General features: G+C 45.9%; 1 long non-coding RNA gene across 5 annotated transcripts in view; it reads left to right on the forward strand.

Moving 5' to 3' along the window:
- LOC147350425 (uncharacterized) overlaps positions 1–22,132 on the forward strand; it is a 217,361-nt gene that overhangs the window by 29,396 nt on the left and 165,833 nt on the right. The window lies entirely within an intron of this gene.

The following is a 22,132-nucleotide window of genomic DNA, read 5'->3' on the forward strand; positions in this document are numbered from 1 at the left end:
CAGACTGCCCAGTGGGTAGAAAGAGTTGTCAAGTAACCCATGGGACAGGGGAATTATGCCAGCTCTGGGGGTCCAGCTAGATCTCACAGGGCAGATGCAGTGTGTGTAGGCAAGAGCCTAGGAGTCCTAGAAACTGCTCTTGGGCTCTGATTAAAACCTGGGTGCTTGGGAAGCTGAGATGTCCTGTCTATTTCTCAACGCCCATCTGCATGTCTTGGGGCTGCTCAGTGGGCGGGCCTCATCTCTGTGTCTCCGTTCTGTTTACCCCACAAGCATTCCTGTCGTTTGGTAAAAACTGCTGCCTGGCAGAGAAACCTTGGGAAGCTTTACTCTGTCTTCTAAGAAACAGGAAGTCATTATTTGCCCAAAGCAAACAAACTCGCAAACTGCAGGGTTCACGTTCTGTCCAAAGCTGCAGTCCCAGGAGGTGAGCGTGTGGGCTGAGGACGAGGGGCCCCAAGCAAAGAATCCTGTCCCACCCTGTCTCCCCTGGTCAAATAAACAACTGTGATAATTTCACAGCCCGGACTGGCTGGAAGCCTGGAGGTAAGGAACGCCTGCACGATGTGTAAATGCTGAGCAGAGAGCTCTTCCCCAGACGGCATCCATTCCCATGTGGGAATCCTCTTCCCATGACATCAGCAAAACCATTTCCATTATTCCTGAAATTGGAGGAGGATGAACCTTCCACATGCTGAGCTTCTTTCCTTTACCAAGAGAGAAGAAAGGAATGAGCCCTTATTGGAAGGCTGCTGTATGCTGTGCTTGGCCCCAGCCTCGCCTCAGTCCTTTCATTGAAATCTTGCAACATCTCTGTCAAATAAAGGATGGTCACTTTCCCAGTGTCACTAAGTAGAGCTGCCACCTGAATTTCTGTCTGGCTGATTGTACATGTGCTCAAAGCTGCTAATGTCCTTTCTCCTTCCCCAACTTCCTTTAAATAAAGTTTTGCCTTAACTCTTCAAAAATGTGACATATAACTTTTCTGCAGCATATGCAGTTCAGGAGACTAAGAGAGTAGCCGTGTCCTACTTATGTGGGGCTCGCAGGAAACAACTGCAAGAATGGTGGGCCCCTGAAGGATACCCCAGCTATTGAATGTGTAGGACACTATGAAGGACACCCATGGTAAGCCAACAAGAGTCACTGTGTACTTTACTCAGGCTTCATGTGACAAGGCATACGAGGGGACAGAGGAAGGACTTCAGGGGCTGATAAGATGAGAAGACATCTCCAATCTCCTGTGGGGAAAAGCCTTGTACCTAACCTGGGATTTGATAAACTGTGTGTTCAAAGTATGATGTTCTAAAGCACAGAGCACTGTGGCCTCTGGAACCAGAACACTTGGGTCCGAGTCTTGGCTTTACCATTTACTACCTGTGTGCTCTTCCCCCCGACCCTTTGGCTGTACCACATAGCATGGGGGATCTTAGTTCCCCGACCAGGGATCCTGCCTGCACTCCTTGCGTTGGAAGCACGGAGTCTTAACCACTGGACCACCAGGGAATTCCCCCTGTGTGCTCTTTTGATACCTCAGTTGCTTCATCTATGAAATGGGGATAATAAAAGTTCTTATCTCACAGGCGGTAAAGTGCTTACAAATGTGCCTGGAACACAAGACCCCAGGGTTCAGGAGCCACTGGAATGTAGGAAGAGGGCAGACCGTCCAGCCAGTTAGGGAGTAAATGGACCCTGCCCAAACCCATCTCCAAGGTCCAAACAGATCAACTGGGCATGCCCTTGGTGAGGCCGAATCTTCCTTCCTGACATATTTGTTTGATTGTAGTGAAACCTCTTGGGTCAAACCTTTGAAATACTTAAGTACACTTATTCCAATCAATTAATTATTCATGAGTCATAGTCTTCCTGGAGAAGGAAAAGGCAACCCACTCCAGTATTCTTGCCTGGAGAATCCCATGGACAGAGGAGCCTGGCGGGCTACAGTCCATGGGGTTGCAAGAGTCAGATACGACTTAGTGACTGAATCATCTAAATCACATAGTCTTCAACATTATATCAGTTTCTTTATCCAGACTTGAAGAAGGAAAACAGGAACTGCAACAAAGATTGGGGAGAAAGAGGACACAGAGTCTCTTTGTATATACCATCTCAACCGATACAATCAGGCCCCTCCTGACGGCCTCCCCCACCTTCTCTGCACATGTTTAGGAAACCTGGCAACAAGTGACTGAGGGACTGTTTGAGGCTGGCTGAGGGCTTCTGATATCCAGTGTGGCAGGAGGGGCCTGGCAACAGGTGGCATCCTTGAACCCGCAGCTGTACTTGGCACTGGTACCCAAGAACCTGGGGAGGGATGTCCTTTGTGATGTCACTTCTTTGCCTAGTCTACCTAAAGAGTTCTTAGGTTGCAAAGGTAATACTCATATCACAAGCTGGGTCTTCATAATGCTCATTACTAGTCAGTAGTGATAACTGGAGAAGGCAATGGCATCCCACTCCAGTACTCTTGCCTGGAAAATCCCGTGGATGGAGGAGCCTGGTGGGCTGCAGTTCATGGGGTCGCTAAGAGTTGGACACGACTGAGCCACTTCACTTTGACTTTTCACTTTCATGCATTGGAGAAGGAAATGGCAACCCACTCTAGTGTTCTTGCCTGGAGAATCCCGGGGACGGGGGAGCCTGGTGGGCTGCCGTCTGTGGGGTCGCACAGAGTCGGACACGACTGAAGCGACTCAGCAGCAGCAGCAGCAGCAGCAGTAGCAGTGATAATAACAGTACTGATGATGATTGTAGCTTTGGAGCGCTTACTGCGTCCCAAGCATGGCCTTGAGCATCTTATACCACCAGTGAGATCTTACTCTGGAAAGTACTAGAGAGCCTAGCTCTAGCAGAAAGTGCTGGCACCAGCCTCTCTCCTGCCGGCCCCATCATTTCCATGAACACTCACCCAGCTGCCAGCTCCTGCATCTCTTTGTCTGAAGATCTTGGGCCTTTTCTGGAAGCAGAGGTCTTCTCTGCCTGTGCTTAGGTCAGGCCAGCAGTGCCAGGGAGGGAATGCCTTTCATTCATGCCCTGAGCAGACTTCAACCTTGAGAAAGGGACCCCGTGGATAAATACCCTGCCTCCTGGAGTTTCTGCTGGGATGACCCTGAGAGGTGTGTTCTCACTGTTTCCCAGAGCTGCTCCTGGATTACACCCCTGCAACTCTCAGTGACACCTGCTAGATGATGCCTCTGTCCCTGGCTTTCTTCCCTTCCCCGTCTCACTCCTCTACTCCCCTTCCCATGTTTTCCTCCAATCATCTCCCACATAAATGCCTTGTGGGTGAGTCTTTGTCTTAGGGTCATCTTCTGGGGAAAATAAATGAAGTCTCCCAAACCAAACTGTCTTAAGGTGAAACAAATGTTTGCCAATGTGCCTGAAAGTCTGGCTTTAGGACTGGCTTGAGTCAGCTGTGCTGTGATGTCCACAGTCTCCCCTAAATTCCACTCCTGGCTGTATCTTTTCTGAGTTGACTCCATCCTCCAATTTTTCTAACTGCCCTCAGACTCACATCATCACCATATCCAAGCCAGAGGAGGAGAATGGCCAGTTCCCTGATAACTTAAAATCCTGGAGAGGGGAGTCTAGCCCTGATTGCCCAGACTTGAGCCATGCACCATCCTTGAAGCAGTCTCAGTGGCTGGGTGCACGGCGCATGTGGCTGGCTCCTCCTGAGCCGGGTCTTCTTCTGCTGGAAGGCCCAGGCTGAGACTGGGGGAGGGTGGTTTTCCCACACAGACGCTGGAGCACGGCCACTGTGCAGAGGGCAGAGGGATGCTGGGCACGACAGGATAGCGACCCATGCTTGCGCCTTCCTTTTTCCTCATGCAAGGATTTCTTCCCCACAGGGCAGATCCTGAGGCTCAGAACAGTTATACATCCAAGGTCATGATGCTGGAAAGGGCAGGTGCTGGGAATGGGCATGCTGGTTTAGCTGTTTCTAACACTTTCTCTGCTATAGTGCCTGTGTGTGAGTGCTTAGTCTCTTCAGTCAAGTTCGACTCTTTCTGACCCTGTGGATTGTAGTCCACCAGGCTCTTCTGGTGGGATTTCCATGGGATTTCCCAGGCAAGAATACTGGAGTGGGTTGCCATGCCCCGCTCCAGGGGATCGTCCTGACCCAGAGATTGGACCCACATCTCCTGTGCCTCCTGCATTGCCCATGGATTGTTCACCACTGAGCCACTGGGGAAGCCCTTCTCTGCTACAGATGTTGACTTAAATGTATTTTTACTTAAAAGGAATGAATATACATTTGATTCAGGGCCAAACCCTGTTTTGGGGTGTAGGCTCTGCTGATTCCCAACCCCCCTCATCTCTCTTGTGTAGACTGCTCCCGCAACGCCTCATCTACAGTTCTAACTTCACTGTCTTTCAACAGAGATGCTTGGTAAGCAGTCTGAGTATGGCATTCTCTTAGATTTTCACGTGCCCCTCCTCAATCTTTTACATTTGTCTCCTCTATTGCTATCTAATTTGACAGTAATCTTTTTTGGAAACTTGCCTTCATTGAGCTTTTCCAAAGCAATCAACTTAATTTTCGTGGAAACAAAAGTTCTCTTTTTGTTTTGTATTTCACCAGTTTACAGGATAGTTAATTAAATTACTTCAGCACAGTGACACATGCAGCTGGCATCAGTGGGTTTGGGAACACACATAGCTGACTCTTGGTTGGCACACAGCTCAGCTGGCAGAAGATGGCACAAGCATCCTAGAGGGACGGTCTGCCAACTGAGAGGGTCAGCCTGCTGGGGGCAGCAGAGAGGACCTTACAGAGGGGAGGGGAGCCCTGGCCACTGGGGCCGTGAGTGGGGGGAGCTGCTTGAGGACACGTCTCCGCGAGCATCTAGAACCCTGCTGGGACGTGGAAGGTGTTCATAGGGGGCGGCCGCTGTCAGGCAAGACAGGGATTAGCTGTAGAACATTCCTTCTGGGGCCACAGTTGCCCTGCTTAGTCATCTGAGGTTGTGCAGGAAGTGACAGACCACGTGTCCCATTGTCCTTAAGGCTGTGGAGATGACTTGTCCCTCATGTAATCAGAGAGCTTCAGTGTGAGGGAGAGGAGAGAGCGGGGAAAGCACACCCCTTCCCTGCCACAGATGGGGATCCTGGCGGCTCCCGGGGGTCCCCGAGTGGGAACACATTTGATATTCTGTTATGTGTTCTAGTGGCTAAAGGGCATTTCTTAAGGCCACCACTACCTACGCATGCTTTCACACAGATTAGCAAAAGGTACCCTCTTTAGCGGGGGCTAGGTGGTGCTAGTGGCAGAGAACCTGCCTACCAATTCGGGAGATGCAGGTTCGATCCTGGGTCAGGAAGATCCCCTGGAGGAGGGCATGGCACCCCACTCCATATTCTTGCCTGGAGAATCCCATGGACAGAGGAGCCTGGTGGGCTATAGTCCATGTCGCAAAGAGTCGGACACGACTGAAGCAACTTAGTACACACACGTGCACTGGTTGCTCAGTGATCAAGAATCTGCCTCCCAATTCAGGAGACAAGAATTTGGTCCCTAGGTCACGCAGATCCCCTGGAGTAGAAATGGCAAGCCACTTCAGTATTCAGGCCCGGGCAATCCCATGGACCGAGGAGCCTGGCAGGGTATAGTCATGGGGTTGCAAAGAATCAGACACGAATGAGTGGCTGAGCATACACACGCATACACATACCTTTTAGGTAGATAAATTGTACAAAAGTGCTCTCTGGACACATGAGCACCATTTTCCAGGTCAACACAGCCCCTTGGCAGAGCCCACGGCTTGGCTAGTGGAGCAGGCACTCAGGACCGGGCCCCTCATCCCCTCAGATTCCAGGTGTGGTTGGACAGTGCACAAGCTATACAACTGCACAAGGAGGCCCTTAGGAATGTTGTCATCTGCACCACGTTTCTGTTGTTGCAAGCTGAGGGACAGAGCACAGCAGTCAGGCTGTGCTCTTCAGAGTGTGCGGCACACGTCAGCGTGGCAGCGACAGCCCCTGGGGAACTTGCTAGGAATGCAAATTCATGGGCCCTGCTGTAGACCTGCTGAATCACAGTCTCTGGGGGGTGGAGTCCAGCAGCTGTGCTTTAACAGGTGCTCTGGGTACTTCTGATGCTCGCTCAGGACTGAGAAACGCAGCAGTCAGACCCGCTGCCGCCTGGCCGGCTCGCGGAGCCTGCCCTTCCTTCCTCCAGGCTGTGGGGAGGTCCCACTTGCTAGGGACGGCACTTGTCAATAAGTAAGGGAAACCCTTGCATTTCTCACCACATAAAATTTTCTTTTTTTGCTTTGTGGGAATGAGGAAAACTGTTCACTTCCTGGAGCATAGGATTTCTGCCAAGTCCCAGGCAGAGCTGGGCCTCAGGGTCCCGTGGACTGAATGCCCCTCAGAATTGGGTGGAGAGGATGTGAGAGCTAGAGTGGGAGTGCTTGGGGGTGTGGGGAAGCAAATTCCCATGGTTTAGTCACTAAGTTGTGTCTGACTCTTTGCGACCCCATGGACTGTAGCCGGCCAGGCTCCTCTGTCCATGGGATTTTCCAGACGAGAATACTGGAGTGGGTTGCCATTTCCTTCTCCATTCCAGGCAAATTCATCCCGCAGCTGCAACCTTGACCAAGGCAGAGGTTGGGGACTGCTCAGACCTCTTCCCTCTCCTCGCGGAAAATGCAGTTTGTTTCCTGTGATCAGTCTGCTGTCTTTGTGAGCCCAGGACCCTTCCTTGTCCCCTGTTCCTCCCCTCTGGGTGGCAGTCAGTGGTTCTCCTGACTGCATATTTTAAATTTTCTCTGTCTGGTAAAGATTTGATCTCTTTCAAGTCTGAGCTCCAACGGAAGCTTGCTCCATCCTTTTGCTTGCTTCTTTCTAAGACGAGGTCTGGATGTGGGGGAAATTGTGGTCATTCCGTCATCCCAATGTTTTGAGGATAATGCTTAGGGCATTTTGCAGGCAAAATATTGGCTCCCAGAGGCAAAGAAACCATGGCTTGAGTTTAGAACATCAGAAGTCGGTGTTGAAAACTCAGTGAGGTCTAGTACAGATTTTAGAATTTAAAGCAATAAGAATTAGAGGCACAAAAGGCAAAGCAAAACAAAACCCTTTATATGTGAAAAGCAGAAGAATTAGACTGCCTTTCTCCTCCTTTCTCCCCATGAAAGGAAGTTTGAAAGAAGTTGATGCTATTGCAGAACTTGAGAGAATCTTTCAGTGTTCTAAAGTTGTGGGCCCAGTCCACATTTCCTCAGAAGGTACCAAGACCTCAGTGATTACTGCCAGGGAACACTAGGTCCTGTGTTGAAAGGAGGGGGAGCACGCTGTGATCAGAGAACCCCTTTGAACTGAAAAGATACCACATTTACCAGCTGGTGTGATCTTGGGTCAATTTCTTCACTTCACTGAGCCATCAGTCAAATTATGCACAATAATATCAAATAGGTGTGTGGTACAAAGTGAGGTGTAGGAATTAAATAAAAGTATATATTTGAAGTATTGGCACACAGTAGGCATTCAAGTGTTAGTTTCTTTCCTTCATTATTCACTCGTCTATAAAACATGCTTTGTGTGTGCGCACGCGTGTGTGCTCAATCATGTTCAACTGTGACTCCATTGAACCCACGTCTCCTGTGTCCCCTGAGTTGGCAGGCAGATTCTTTACCACTGAGCCACCTAGGAAGGCCAGACATGCTTTATGTTTTGGTGACATGTGGAAAGGTCCTAGCGAGTGATGGCTAAGCACTATTGTTCATAGAGAGTGAGGTCAGAATTCAGGTTTTATGTGTTTTTAGCAATGTGAAATGAGGTGGTTGCTTATTTTCTCAAAATTTCTGTTTCTTCCTCTGAAAGAGTGGAAGTTACCTTAGTACTTATCTTGAATGATTGATTGTTGAGAAGATTCACTAGGATAATGTTTATAGAAGTATGTTTAAACAATGCCGAGTACATAGTGTATATGAAAGCTATTAATATAACTATAATATTTAAGTATATAAGGCTTCCCTGGTGGCTCAGATGGTAAAGAATCTGCCTGCAATGTGGGAGGGTTCGATGCCTGGGTTGGGAAGATCCCCTGGAGGAGAATATGGCAACCCACTCCAGTATTCTGGCCTGGAGAATCCCTATGGACAAAGGAACCTGGCGGGCTACAGTCCATGTGGTCACAAAGAGCCAGATATGACTGAGCGGCTAAGCACGTTAAGGCTTCGGCTGACATGCATGGAGGAGTGACAGTGGGCCAGGCTCTCTGTTGAATGCCACGCACACAGAGACCAGCGGGCCACAGTTGGGGCCATAGAGGTCTTAGAGTCTGGTTCAGGAGACAGAAAATTAACCTGGTGTTTCTCATAGTGAGTGGTAATGAGAGCTGCAGGGCAGGTCAGAGCATACAGGAGGGTTCCAGGTCTGGAGAGTCCGTGGAAGGCAGGAGGGCACTGGAGGGCTGAGGTAGGGAAGACATTCAAGCAAGGAAAGTGCAGAGGCAAAGGCTGGGAGGCTGCAAGCCAGATGCGAATGTTTAGGTGGGGCCTGGAGCCTGTTCAGAGTTGAGGAGGAAGAGGCAAGGGGCCAGGTGGCTTATCCTGCTGGCCCAGGCAGGCATGCTCTGTTCACTGCTGTCTCCCAAGCCCCCACAGCAGGCTGGACCAAGGGAGACAAGATGTAACTGGTTAGACTAAAGGAAAGTGAAAGAAGAGGGTTGAGAATGGAGGCAGGAGGGGTTCACGCCCAGAGGGGATCACATCCCTGGAACACCCATGGCAGAAATAAGGCCCAGGGCGGTGGATGCAGGAGGGGCCCAGTCTCCCCTCTGGCAGGAGGGTGGGCGGCGGTGGGGTGGGAACACCTGGGACACGGGTTATTAGGTGACAGTGAGGGCAGGGGAGGAGGAGAGGCTGAGGCTGCCTCAGGGACAGGGAGGAGAGTGCCCACAGGCTGCAGTTCTGACTTAGCATTTCTGTGAGCGTGAAGGGAGCTCCTAGTGTGAAGGGGCCTGCTGCTCAGGGTCCAGAGTGGGTGCCTTGAAGCGGGGGCACCATGGGCGTGACTGGGGGACTTTTCTCTCACAAGCCTCAAGTGACCAGTGTGAGTGCAAAGAAGGGGATGGGGCCTCCATCAGAGCCTCAGGCGTTGCTGGCGTGTGCAGTGGAACGCCAGTGGTGGGCCACAGTGCCTGGGCTGGGAAGGAAAACACCAACGATAAAGGATCCAGCTGATTCCATGAGAAAGGAGGCCAGAAGGGTCAGGCCAGAACTGGGTTAATGGAGGCCCCGTGTCATTGTGCGGGGGCAGCTTCCCTGTCATTGCCTGGAATTCCGTACACCCACATCTGTGTACACCCAATTTTCTCATCCTTCAAGGCTGTCCTTGAATACCCTTTGAGCATCTTGGAGCTGAAATTTCTCCCTCCTTTGAACTCCTATCCTCCTTGAAAGTGAAAGTTGCTCAGTCATGTCTGACTCTTAGCGACCCCGAGTGCTATGTAGTCCGTGGAATTCTCCAGGCCAGAATACTGGAGTGGGTAGCCTTTCCCTTCTCTAGGGGATCTTCCCAACCCAGGGATCGAATCCAGGTCTCCCGCATTGCAGGAAGATTCTTTACCAACTGAGCCACAAGGAAAGCCCCAAAATACTGGAGTGGGTAGCCTATCCCTTCTCCAGCGGATCTTCAGGATCCAGGAATCAACCGGGGTCTCCTGCATTGCAGGTGGATTCTTTACCAACTGACCTATACTCTTTAGTTCAGTTCAGTTCAGTCGCTCAGTCGTGTCCGACTCTTTGCGACCCCATGAATCACAGCACTCCAGGCCTCCCTGTCCATCACCAACTCCTGGAGTTCACTCAAACTCACATCCATCGAGTCAGTGATGCCATCCAGCCATCTCATCCTCTGTCGTCCCCTTCTCCTCCTGTCCCCAATCCCTCCCAGCGTCAGAGTCTTTTCTAATGAGTCAACTCTTCCCATGAGGTGGCCAAAGTACTGGAGTTTCAGCTGTAGCATCATTCCTTCCAAAGAAATCCCAGGGCTGATCTCCTTCAGAATGAACTGGTTGGATCTCCTTGCAGTCCAAGGGACTCTCAAGAGTCTTCTCCAACACCACAGTTCAAAAGCATGAATTCTTCAGCCCTCAGCCTTCTTCACAGTCCAACTCTCACATCCATACATGACCACAGGAAAAACTATAGCCTTGACTAGACGGACCTTTGTTGGCAAAGTAATGTCTCTGCTTTTGAATATGCTATCTAGGTTGGTCATAACTTTCCTTTCAAGGAGTAAGCGTCTTTTAATTTCATGGCTGCAGTCACCATCTGCAGTGATTTTGGAGCCCCCCAAAAATAAAGTCTGACACTATTTCCACTATTTCCCCATCTATTTGCCATGAAGTGATGGGACCAGATGCCATGATCTTAGTTTTCTGAATACTGAGTTTTAAGCCAAACCTATACTCTTTAGACTTGTTTATTCACCCAGACAGGGGCTTTCCAGGTGGCCCAGTGGTAAAGAATCTGCCTGCCAATGCAGGAAACTTAGGGTTCGATCCCTGGGTGGGGAAGATCCTCTGGAGAAGGAAATGACAACCCGCTCCAGTATTCTTGCCTGGGAAATCCCATAGACAGAGGAGCCTGGTGGGCTACAGTCCATGAGGTTGCAAAAGAGTTGGACATGACTTAGCAACTACGCATTCATGCACGCACCCAGACAGCTTGTCTTTCTCACGAGGATGTGGACTCTTGTAGACCAGCCTCATAGTCTCTGCAGACTCTGCTGCAGTCCATCTTGTGAGTAGATGAATATGCATTTGCTGCACAAATCAATTCAATGTCTGGTCAACATTCCCTTAGAGTTAAGAAAATCACAATAGTTCAGTCAGTAAATTCTCTTTCTGTAGAAAGGCAATATTGCTTGAGAGAAAGCATACTTTTTTTTTTCTTTCTGGCTTTTATAAGTTATTTAGTTTTTTTTTAATTAATTTATTTTTTAATTCAAGGATAATCGCTTTACAGAATTTTGTTGTTTTCAGTTTTTGAGACTTGTATTTCCTTGTCATGAAATGCATCAATGTCCTAGAAGTAAGAAACAGCGTATAAGCAGGGTCTCTCCTGGCTCGCATGATAGCACGTTATGAAAAGGCGCCCCTGGCTTGCACCAGGACAAAGGCTTCGACGAGTGGATTTCAGGCCCCACTTGCTTCTCAGCCAGACACCTTTGTGGAAGGCACACCTGGAAATTGTGGCTTTGCTGAAATGCCTGGTACACAGTAGTCATTAAATCAAAGTAGCAATTATACCTGTAGTTATCATTAATACAGTATTATTGTTGTTATGCGTGGTGCCCACCTGGCACTACATGCAGGCAGATCCTTTGATTAATATTCCGCTACAGTCAGAAATTTTCTGTTTTAAAGATTCAAGTCATAGGCACACAGGAGCACAGTCTGCCTTGAAGAAGAAAAATGAAAGGGTGTAGTAAATGATGCTATTAGAAGTATACTTTCTTCATTACTGAAGTAATATGATCCTGCTTTAAGGGCTCCAAGCTCCCTCAGATGCTGAAATTTAAAAGACAAGACCTAGAACAGAGCCCTGGAGTAAAAGGGAAGATTGTAGAAAGCCATATAAATGGATTGGATCTCTTATTAGTGGTCTCTATTCTCTTGGTAGGGCCAGGGAAGCCAGCTTATTATCAATAAAAAAGAATAAACACTTTATAGGAAGCAATTTTTGCTGTCACCAAACGTTTTATATACCTGTCAATAATTGTAGCAGTTAAATATGACGTATTGATGAATACAGTGGGACCAAAGGATACTTTTTTCTGATTAGGGTGAAAAGACTTTATGTTCTTTCTTTTATGGATGAAAGTAATCCAACTCACAAACTTCAGCTGTCTGTAATCCTCTATGGGAAGGCAATAAAAGAGAAGGGAAATTCTGAAAGGAGCCTTTTTAACCAAGAGCTCAACCCCATGGAGCCTATCCTTACTGAACTGAATTGGTTTCCTAGGCTGTCTGGAGGGTCCCTTGAGGGTCTGACCTGTGGTGGCATCTGTGTGGGGACTTTGGCCAAGAGGCCCTGTACTCCTGGGCACCTATCTATCACTGTCTCAGGTCCGGGTTGACCAGATGCGGCAGTTAGGATGTCTCTGGCTGAGCAGGCAGAGAGAACTACTTGAAAGATAGAGAGAGGCACTTCTGGAGTCGAGTTCACATGAATATGTGGTTCATGGTTCATGAAAATGAATGCATCCCCACGTCTCCATCTCCTTCCTCCACCTGCTTCATGAAGTTCTGTCCATCTTTCCTGCACAGATCCCTGGATCTCTCCGTTTCTCTCCGTCTCTGCCACCACCCTAGTCCAACGACCTCCACCTGCCCCCTACTAGTGCTGAAGTAGCCAGTCAGGGAGGACCTGGAAACCACTGGGACCCTGGCGGGTCTGCAGGGGCCCCCTGGAGTGGGCTAGGGGATCAGAGTGAGGTCCAGGTCAAGCCCCTTCCCCTTCACAAGGCCCTTGTGCTCTCAGCTGCTCTTCATCAGCTGGATTCTAGCTCACTCTTTGACTTCAGGCTGAACACTGTTTTCCTTGGGGGCGTTTTCCTGACCCCCTTGAACCTGCCATGGCAAATGGCTTTGTTGACATCATCTCTTGCCCTCCTTTCCTAGGATCCTGAGGGAAAACAGATGCTTGTCGATGCATAGGGCAAGTGGGAATGAGAGTTCTGGCTTAAAGAGTGACTGCTTGAGAAACACTGCAGAGTGTTATTCTCCCGATTGATGATCCACTTAACAGAAAAATGTAAGAACTTAAAGAAATCTGTGAGTTAATTTGGGTGGAGCTAGCAACTTAACCAAAAAGTGGCATGGGAGCAATTCAGACCATGTTGGGATGTTCCTGGGGTATGGGTGTAAAAGGCACTGACTGGGGCCTTGGTCCATATCAGAGTCTGGAGGCAAAGGGTACAGGAGGCTTTTGAGGGTCTGATGCAGAAGGCAGGGTTATGAATTGTGTGGAAACAAGTGTCATTGGGGTAGGTGGTATAGTGAATAGTTTGGTATCTGATATTGTGATGATTGATTTTATGTGTCAACTTGGCTATGCCACAGTACCCACATATTTGGTCAAACACTATTTTAGATGTTTCTATGAAGGTATTTTTCGGATGGGTTTAACATTTAAATCAGTACATAGTTGACTCTTGAACAACATTGGCTTAATCTTCTTAGGTCTGGGGAATTCCCTGCAAGTCCAGTGGTGAAGACTCCGTGCTTCCACTGAAGAAGGTACAAGTTTGATCCCTAATTGAAGAATTAAGATCCTGCTTGGCTAACCAAAAAGCGAGCAGACAAAACAAAAAACTGCACAGGTCCCCTTAGAAGTAGACTTTTTTAGTAAATACATGCTAAAATACTGCACAACCCAAGGTTGATTGAATTTATAGACGTCAAACTTCAGATATGCAGAAACAGTGGGTACAAAAAGCGGACTATATATAGTCATATGTGGATTTGTGGATTTTTTGATTCCTTGGGGTTTGGCCAAACTTTTATTGGCTTCTGTTCTGTTTCTCTGGAGAAACCTGATTAATACAGGTAGCATGACACAAGCTTCGTTATATGGATTCTACTTTATTATATCTAGTTCATAGTGAGATGAATAACGTCACAGGAATAACTAGCGACAAAAGCTCACTTTAAGATGACACAAAACCAAGGATGGGAGGACTCTGTAAGAAATCTTATCATTGGTGTCTTTCCATTCAAGTCAAACAAAATTAAAAGCAATTCCTTTCAACTGGTGCCGGAACTCTCCAACCTCTATTTGGCCAGTCTCCTCTGTCCATGGAATTCTCCTGGCAAGAATACTGGAGTGGGTAACCATTTCCTTCTCCAATTATGCACCAGGCATGGTTCTAAATGCTTTCCACGTATTCATATTATCTCAGTTAATCCTCATGACATCCCTAAGGGCTATGTATTATTGTTACCTTCTTTGTACAGGTGGGGAAACTGAGGAAACAAGAGGTTAAGCAGGTTTCCCAAAGTGCCTGTCTGGGCAGTGGCAGAGCTTGGGCTTGAATCTTAGCAGTCTGACCATGGAGTCCAGCTTGCCTTAAAGCCTGATGGCTTTTGCATTAGGTAAGAGGACCGCAGATGGGCAGATGAGTAGGAGGGATGGGGAAACTGGGACATCTCATGAGGAATTCAAGTATATCTTCTTAGCCATGTAAAAACTGGGAGCTTCATGTTTAAGATTGGTGATAATAAAAGTAGATGGCATTTAGTTATGTCTAGTGCATACCGGACTACACGGGAAGCCATTTACGCATGGCTGTTGCTGTTGTTTAGTTGCTAAGTTGTGTGACTCTTTTGTGACTCCATGGACTGTAGTCTGCCAGCTCTGTTCATGGGATTTCCCAGGCAAGAATACTGGAGTGGGCTGCCATTTCCTCCTCTAGGATATCTTCCCCACCCAGGGATCAAACCAGTGTCTTCTACATTGGCAGAAAAATGCTTTACTCTTGAGCTGCCAGGGAAGCCCCTTTATATGTGGTTTGCTGATGTTCAGTTGCTCAATCATGCCTGACTCTTTAGGACCCCATGGACGGTAATCCACCAGGTTCCTCTGTCCATGGGGTTCTCCAGGCAAGAATACTGGAGTGGGCTGCCATTTCCTTATACATGGTATGTTTATCTAACTAGTTTATCTAACTATCAAAAATCAAGAGAATTTTGTGGGGTGGGTACTGTTATTTTCCGCCCTGGAAAGAAGAGGAAAATGAGTGGCAAAAAGGACAAGCGATTTACCCAAAGTCACACTCAGAGAAGAAACCGCAGTTTCAGGAGCAAATTCATGCTTCCTATCTCATCTCAGAGGAGAGTGTGTGAGATGTGAGAGGATTTATTTATTATTATTGGGAAGTCTTTGGGAATCTCACAACTTTGTCTAATTTTTCTAATCTGAAGGCTATCTTTCGAAGCAGAGGAGCTGGTGCCTGCCTCTCAAATGTGTGAACCACGAAAAGTTGCAAAGGACCTCTGATAAGGAACAGCTCTGTCGTGAGCTGGCCCTGCTGCTCAGAATCCCTGTGTGTGCATCATTCTCTTGAGTGAAGGGCTTGTTTTCAGAAGCCTCCAGTCAGAATACTTTTTGAGAGGAATAAGCATCAAGCCCTTGGCCCCTACCGAACACATTAGAGCAGACTAGAATATCAGACCAAGTAGCCTGAGGAGAGGGCACCCACCACCAACATGTTTTAAGGATGCCAGGGACTTGGTTTGAAAGCTTAGAGCTCTCTACTCACCCTTGTAGCTCTCATCCTTAGTCCTATTTCCTCAAGAAAAGTCAAACAAGCAAAACAATAGCAATAATGAAAACTAGGTTAGAATATTATAGCATAGCCTGACTAAGCATACAGTGACCTGTCCCTGGCTCTCCGGGTATCTAGTGCCTGGCTGTGAGCACACGTGGACCTTTCTCATGCCTGCCCACCACCTGCTAAGGCAGGGTGCCCGTGCCTACGGCAATGTGTCTATATCAATTCCCTTTTCCTCCCCATATAGAATTGGCAGGGGGAGGGGCAAACCTTCAAGATGGGTTAGCAAGTGAGAGAAGTAACACTGGGTAGCGTATGAGATCAGGGTGTGTGCCAGGGAGATGTGCCTGGCCACTTCCCCGAGTAGAGCTTGGAGGATGAGGGGGTGAGATGTTAGAAGGTGTTAAGGTGAGGTGTGCCGGCTGCTCCAGAGCCCTCCCTGTCCTGGTCTTTGTGCCATGCACACATTCTCATATAAATGAATATATAGCTGCCTTGGCACCATCTTGGGTGATATTCCCTTGTGCCATGCGTAACCTAAATACCCATAGATGATTGCCTTTCCCTCTCAGAAGTAGAACCTGGAAATTCATAAGAGCTGCATAATATGTGAGGACAGAGGTTAATTAATGTGCCTCCTTTTAAAATATACATACATATATATGCAACATTGATGTGTATTTTAAAGAGTGATAGAATGGAGTCCATAAACCCACCACCCATTTCAGGAACTAGAAAATTACTAATAGTTTGAACCTTCTTTTGAGGGTCTTCCCATCCCATCCTTGGCCTGCCCCTCCCCACAGCTGGTTCCAGTTGATGACAATTTTGATGGTTGTTGCCAACAGTTTCATTCTGAATGCCAGCTAAAGTTAGAGGTAACCACACTCCTGAATTTTTTGTGTATCTTTCCCCTATCTTAAAAAGTGGTTTTAATACAAATCTATGAATGCTTAGACAATAATTGGGTTCCCAGGTGGCTCCGTGGTAAAGAATCTGCCTGCTATGCAGGAGAGGTAGGTTCAACCCTTAGGTTGGGAAGATCCACTGGAGAAGGAAATGGCAGCCCACTCCAGTATTCTTGTGTGGGAAATCCCATGGACAGAGGAGCCTGGCAGGCTACAGTCTATAAGGCCACGAAAGAGTCAGATATGACTTAGTAACTAAACAACAACAACAAAGACTAATAGAATTGTTTAGTTTTGCTTGTTTTTGAACTTCTTATTCAGTATGACAGCTTTTATATAGTCTTCTAAGGCTTATCTTTTCCCCTCCAGTTTATATTTTTATAGTTCATCTTGTGTGTAGCTGTGCTTTGACTTCTGTATAATATTTCATTGTGATTTTTTTTAACCTTGATTTACTTATTCATTTTGTTTCAATCTATATCAGTTTATATCTATATCAACCTGTGCTGCTAAGAACATTCTTAGATATTCCTCTTTGTATACATATGTAAGAATTTCTCTAGGGCATTTATTTAGAATTGAATTTCTGGACTGTAGCATATGCAAATGTTTAACTTAAAGCCTATATTTATCAAGTACCACTAGCTGCTGTCACAGAAAACAAAATGTCAGAGACTTAGCACAATAGAAGGACTCTTATTCATGTAAAGTATATTTGCAGATGAGATGGGGGTGGGGTGAGGAGGTGTGCTTCATTCCACCAAGTCATTCAGGAATTCAGGATGACAGAATCCTCCCATTTTGAAAATGAGGCCTCCAAAGTCATCCTGGGAATGTACAAATAGCTAACATATGGGAAAGTGAGAGTCTGGCCAGTCCCAAAAGAAGTTTTATTGGCAAGTCAGAGAAGTGGCATTGATCATTTCTGCTTACATTCCGTTGGCCAGAACACAGTCACATGGCCACACCTAAGTGCAATGAGGCTGGGAAATATAGTCTTTCTGTGTATCCAGGAGAAAAATGAAGTAGATTTGGTGAGCAGCTAGTGAAAACCAATGCAAAATTGCTTTGCAAAGTGACCATTCTAATTTACACTTTCATTTACCAGGATATGGCCTTTCCTGGTGGCTCAGATGGTAAAGAATCTGCCTGCAATGCAGGAGACCCGGGTTTGATCCCTGGGTTGGGAAGATCCCCTGGAGGAGGGAATGGCCACCCACTTCAGTATTCTTGCCTGGAGAAGTCCATGGACAGAGGAGCCTGGCAGGCTACAGTCCATGGGGTTGAAAAGAGTCGGACATGACGGAGCGACTGACACTTTCACTTTACCAGGATATAATGATTTGTTGATCTAAATGTTTTTCGTGAGTGTTCAGTAGCTCAGTCACATCTGACTCATTATGACTTCATGGACTGTAGACTGCCAGGCTCCTCTGTCCATGGAATTATCCTCTTAAGTTTTGCCATTCTAGGTGAAAATTGTTACCTTATTCTTGTCTTCATTTTAATTTCCCTGATCACTATTGAGGTTGAGCAGTTTTTCTTATATTTATGAACCATGTATTTCCTCTACTGTGAAATACTTGTTTATGTATTTTGCTCAATTTTCTCTTGACTTAGTGTAAAAATATTCTTTATATATTCTGGATACCATAACGTTGTAGGTTTGTAGGTTGCAAATATCTTTTATCAATTTTGACTTGATTTTACCTTTTAAAGTTTCACTTGATGAAAATAATTCTTAATTACAATGTAATATAATTTACTAACATTTCTTTAATGCTTGGTGTGTTTAGTGTTCTGTTTAAGAAATGCTTTCCTACTTTTAATGTTAGAAAGATATTCTTCTGTATTTTCTTTGATATTCTATCTTCATTTGGTAAATAGACTCTCATCATGCCCCTACCCTAGCTTGTTATTTGGAAAACTTTAAAGTTGTAAGACTAGTGCAGCAAACACTCATTTATCCTTTAAATGGGCTCATCAACTGTTAATGTTTTTCCATATTCGTTTTCTCTCTATATATATTTGTCCTTATATACTCAGAAAGAAAGAATACCACTTAAGTGATACTCCTGCCAATACAGTCATAACGTGAGTATATCATGTGGAAATATGAGACAAATCCAAATTGAGGGAAATCTATAAGACAACTAGGCTCTACTCTTCATAAAAGTCTATGTCATGAAAGAAAAAAAAAAGCCAGACTGAGAAAATGTTCTAGATAGAAGGAGACTTAAGAGGTATACAGTCAGAGGAGGAGCCAAGATGGCGGAGGAGTAGGACGGGGAGAACACTTTCTCCCCAACAAATTCATCAAAAGAGCATTTAAACATGGAGTAAATTCCACAAAACAACTTCTGAATGCTGGCAGAGGACATCAGGCACCCAGAAAAGCAACCCAACTCTTTGAAAGGAGGTAGGAAAAAATATAAAAGACAAAAAAAGAGACAAAAGAGGGAGGGACGGAGTTCCCTCCGGTGAAGGGAGTCTTAAAAAGAGAGAAGTTTCCAAACACCAGGAAACCTTCTCACTGCCGAATCTGTGCCGAGCTTTGGAAGCACAGAGGGTAACATAACAGGGAGAAAAAATAAATAAACAATTAAAACTCGCAGATTGCGAGCCCTACGGTAACTCCCCCAGCGGAGAAGCAGCGCAGACGCCTGCACACGCCATTAGCAAGCGGGGGCTGGGCAGGGAGGCGCAGCGCGGGCTGCATCGCTTAGAGTAAGAATCTGGCCTGAATACCCTGAGCGCTATCTGAGCAAAATAATTTGGGCTAGCAAACCAGACTGCGGGATATCTACCATGCGAAAAGCCAGCCCCAACCTAAGACACTGCCAGGCCCGCGCACAGAATAAAGGACTGAACAGAGATAGCCGGTGGCAGACCATCCCCCTCCGGTGATAGGCAGCCAGAGCCGGAAGGGGACAATCGCAGCCCCAGAGAGACATTATCTATAAAACTGTAAGCAGGCTTCTTTGCTAACTAAAACTTCTTGGGGGTCTGGATGGTCAACATTGCCTGAGAAGGTGCGCCGGTTTTACACCCAGATAACCGAGTGGCGGGGAGGCAATAAGTCGCAGCATTAGTGCTCGCCAAACGCCTCATCACCTGAGCTGCTCGGATCTGGGAAGAGCACAAAATGCAGGCCCAACTGAGTCTGCGCCTCTGAGGACTACCTGAGTGCCTGAACCTGAGCAGCTTGGACCTGGGAGGTGCATGCAGCCCAGGGCCGGCCTTGGATTGTTCCCGGCGGAACAACCTAGAGCCCGAGCAGTGTGGGCAGGGAGGCTACACGCGCCGTGAGCCGGGGCAGACCCAGTGTGGCTGAGGCACTGCAAGCGCACACCAGTGTTATTTGCCTGCAGCATCCCTCCCTCCCTCCCCACAGCGCGACTGAACAAGTGAGCCTAAAAAAAATTTTTAAAAAGTGTCCTCCACCGTCCCCTTTGTGTCAGGGTGGAAACCAGACACTGAAGAGACCAGCAAACAGAAGAAGCTATAACAGAGGGAAACGCCTTGGAAGCTACAGGCAATAGATTAAAACCCCGTGGTTACTACGGACTACATAGGAAGGGGCCTATAGATCTTGGGAAATATAAGTCGGACCAAGGAACTAGCCAAAAATGAACTGAACCCACAATACTCACAACAAAACCAGAGAAAGTCCTAGATATATTTTTACTATTTTTACGATCATTCTTTCTTTTCTTTTTTTTTAAATTTTTTAAAAAAATTTTAAGTCCTCTATTGTTCCTTCAATTTTCACTTTTATAACCTATTACTTTGCAAAAAAAAAAAAAACCCCTATTTTTTTCTTCTTCAACAAACTTCATATATATATATTTTATAATTTTTTGACCTTGGTTTTTTTTTTGTTTGTTCGTTTTCTTCTTTTCTTTAACATTGTATTTTTGAAATTCCAAACTCTACTCCAGATTTTTAATTTTAGCTTTTTGGTATATGTTAATCAATTTTGTACCTATAGTTTTTTTTATAATTTCTGTGACTTTTTTTTTTCTTTCCTCTGTTTCTTTCTCTTCTTCTTTTATATAACATTGTATACCTGAAATTCCAAACTCTACTCTAGATTTTTAATTTATGCTTTTTGGTATTTGATATCAATTTTGTACCTGTATTTTCTTTATAATTTTTGCGACATTGTTTGTTTTTGTTTGTTTGTTTGTTTTCTCTCTTTATTTTTCTTCTTCCTTTTTTTTAACATTGTATTTTTGAAATTCCAAACTCTACTCTAGATTTTTAATTTTTGCTTTCTGGTATTAGTTATCAATTTTGTACCTGTATTTTCTTTATAATTTTCGCAACCTTGTTTGTTTTTCTTTGTTCGTTTTTTCTCTCTTTCTTTTCCTTCTTCTTTTCATTAACATCGTATTTTTGAAATTCCAAACTCTACTCTAGATTTTTAATTTTTGCTTTTTGGTATTAGTTATCAATTTTGTACCTGTATTTTCTTTATAATTTTCGCGACCTTGTTTGTTTTTCTTTGTTCGTTTTTTTCTCTCTTTCTTTTCCTTCTTCTTTTCATTAACATTGTATTTTTGAAATTCCAAACTCTACTCTAGATTTTTAATTTTTGCTTTTATGTATTTGTTACCAATTTTGTACCTTTAAGAACCCAATATTCAGGACCCATTTTTCACTAGGGAGCGAGATTACTGGCTTGACTGCTCTCTCTCCCTTTGGACTCTCCTTTTTCTCCACCAGGTCGCCTGTGTCTCCTCCCTAACCCCTCTCTACTCTACCCAACTCTGTGAATTTCTGTGTGTTCCAGATGGTGGAGAACACTTAGGGAACTGATTACTGGCTGGATCTGTCTCCCCCCTTTTCATTCCCCCCTTTTATCCTTCTGGCCACCTCTGTCTCCTTCCTCCTCCTTCTCGTCTCTGTATAACTCTGTGAACATCTCTGAGCAGTCCGGTTGTGGAGTGCACATTAAGAAAGTGACTACTGGCTAGCCCACTCTCTCCACTATTGATTCCACCTCATCTCATTTGGGTCACCTCTAACTCCCTCCTCCCTCTTCTCTTCTCCATGTAACGCTGTGAACCTCTCTGAGTGACCCTCACAGTAGAGAAACTTTTCACCTTTAACGTAGATGTTTTATCAATGGTGCTGTATAGAAGGAGAAGTTCTGAAACTATTGTAAAAATAAGACCGATAACTGGAAGCAGGAGGCTTAAGTCCAAACCCTGACTCCAGGGAACTCCTGACTCCAAGGAACATTAATTGACAGGAGCTCATCAAACACCTCCATACCGACACTAAAATCAAGCACCACACAAGGGCCAACAAGTTCCAGGGCAAGACACACCAAGCAAATTCTCCAGCAACACAGGAACACAGACCTGAGCTCCAAGATACAGGCTGCCCAAAGTCACCCCCAAACCATAGACTTCTCATAACTCATTACTGGACACTTCATTGCACTCCAGAGAGAAGAAATACAGCTCCACCCACCAAACACCGACACAAGCTTCCCTAACCAGGAAACCTTGACAAGCCACCTATACAAACCCACACACAGCGAGGAAACGCCACAATGAAGAGAACTCCACAAACTGCCAGAATACAGAAAGGACACCCCAAACTCAGCAATTTAAATAAGATGAAGAGACAGAGGAATACCCAGCAGATAAAGGAACAGGATAAATGCCCACCAAACCAAACAAAAGAGGAAGAGATAGGGAATCTACCTGATAAAGAATTCCGAATAATGATAGTGAAATTGATCCAAAATCTTGAAATTAAAATGGAATCACAGATAAATAGCCTGGAGACAAGGATTGAGAAAATGCAAGAAAGGTTTAACAAGGACCTAGAAGAAATAAAAAAGAGTCTATATAATGAATAATGCAATAAATGAAATTAAAAACACTCTGGAGGCAACAAATAGTAGAATAACAGAGACAGAA

The sequence above is a fragment of the Bos grunniens genome, chromosome 20 (genome assembly GCF_055505025.1).
Source record: "Bos grunniens cultivar Pamir isolate PY7600 chromosome 20, Bosgru_T2T1.0, whole genome shotgun sequence".
NCBI lineage: Eukaryota > Metazoa > Chordata > Mammalia > Artiodactyla > Bovidae > Bos > Bos grunniens.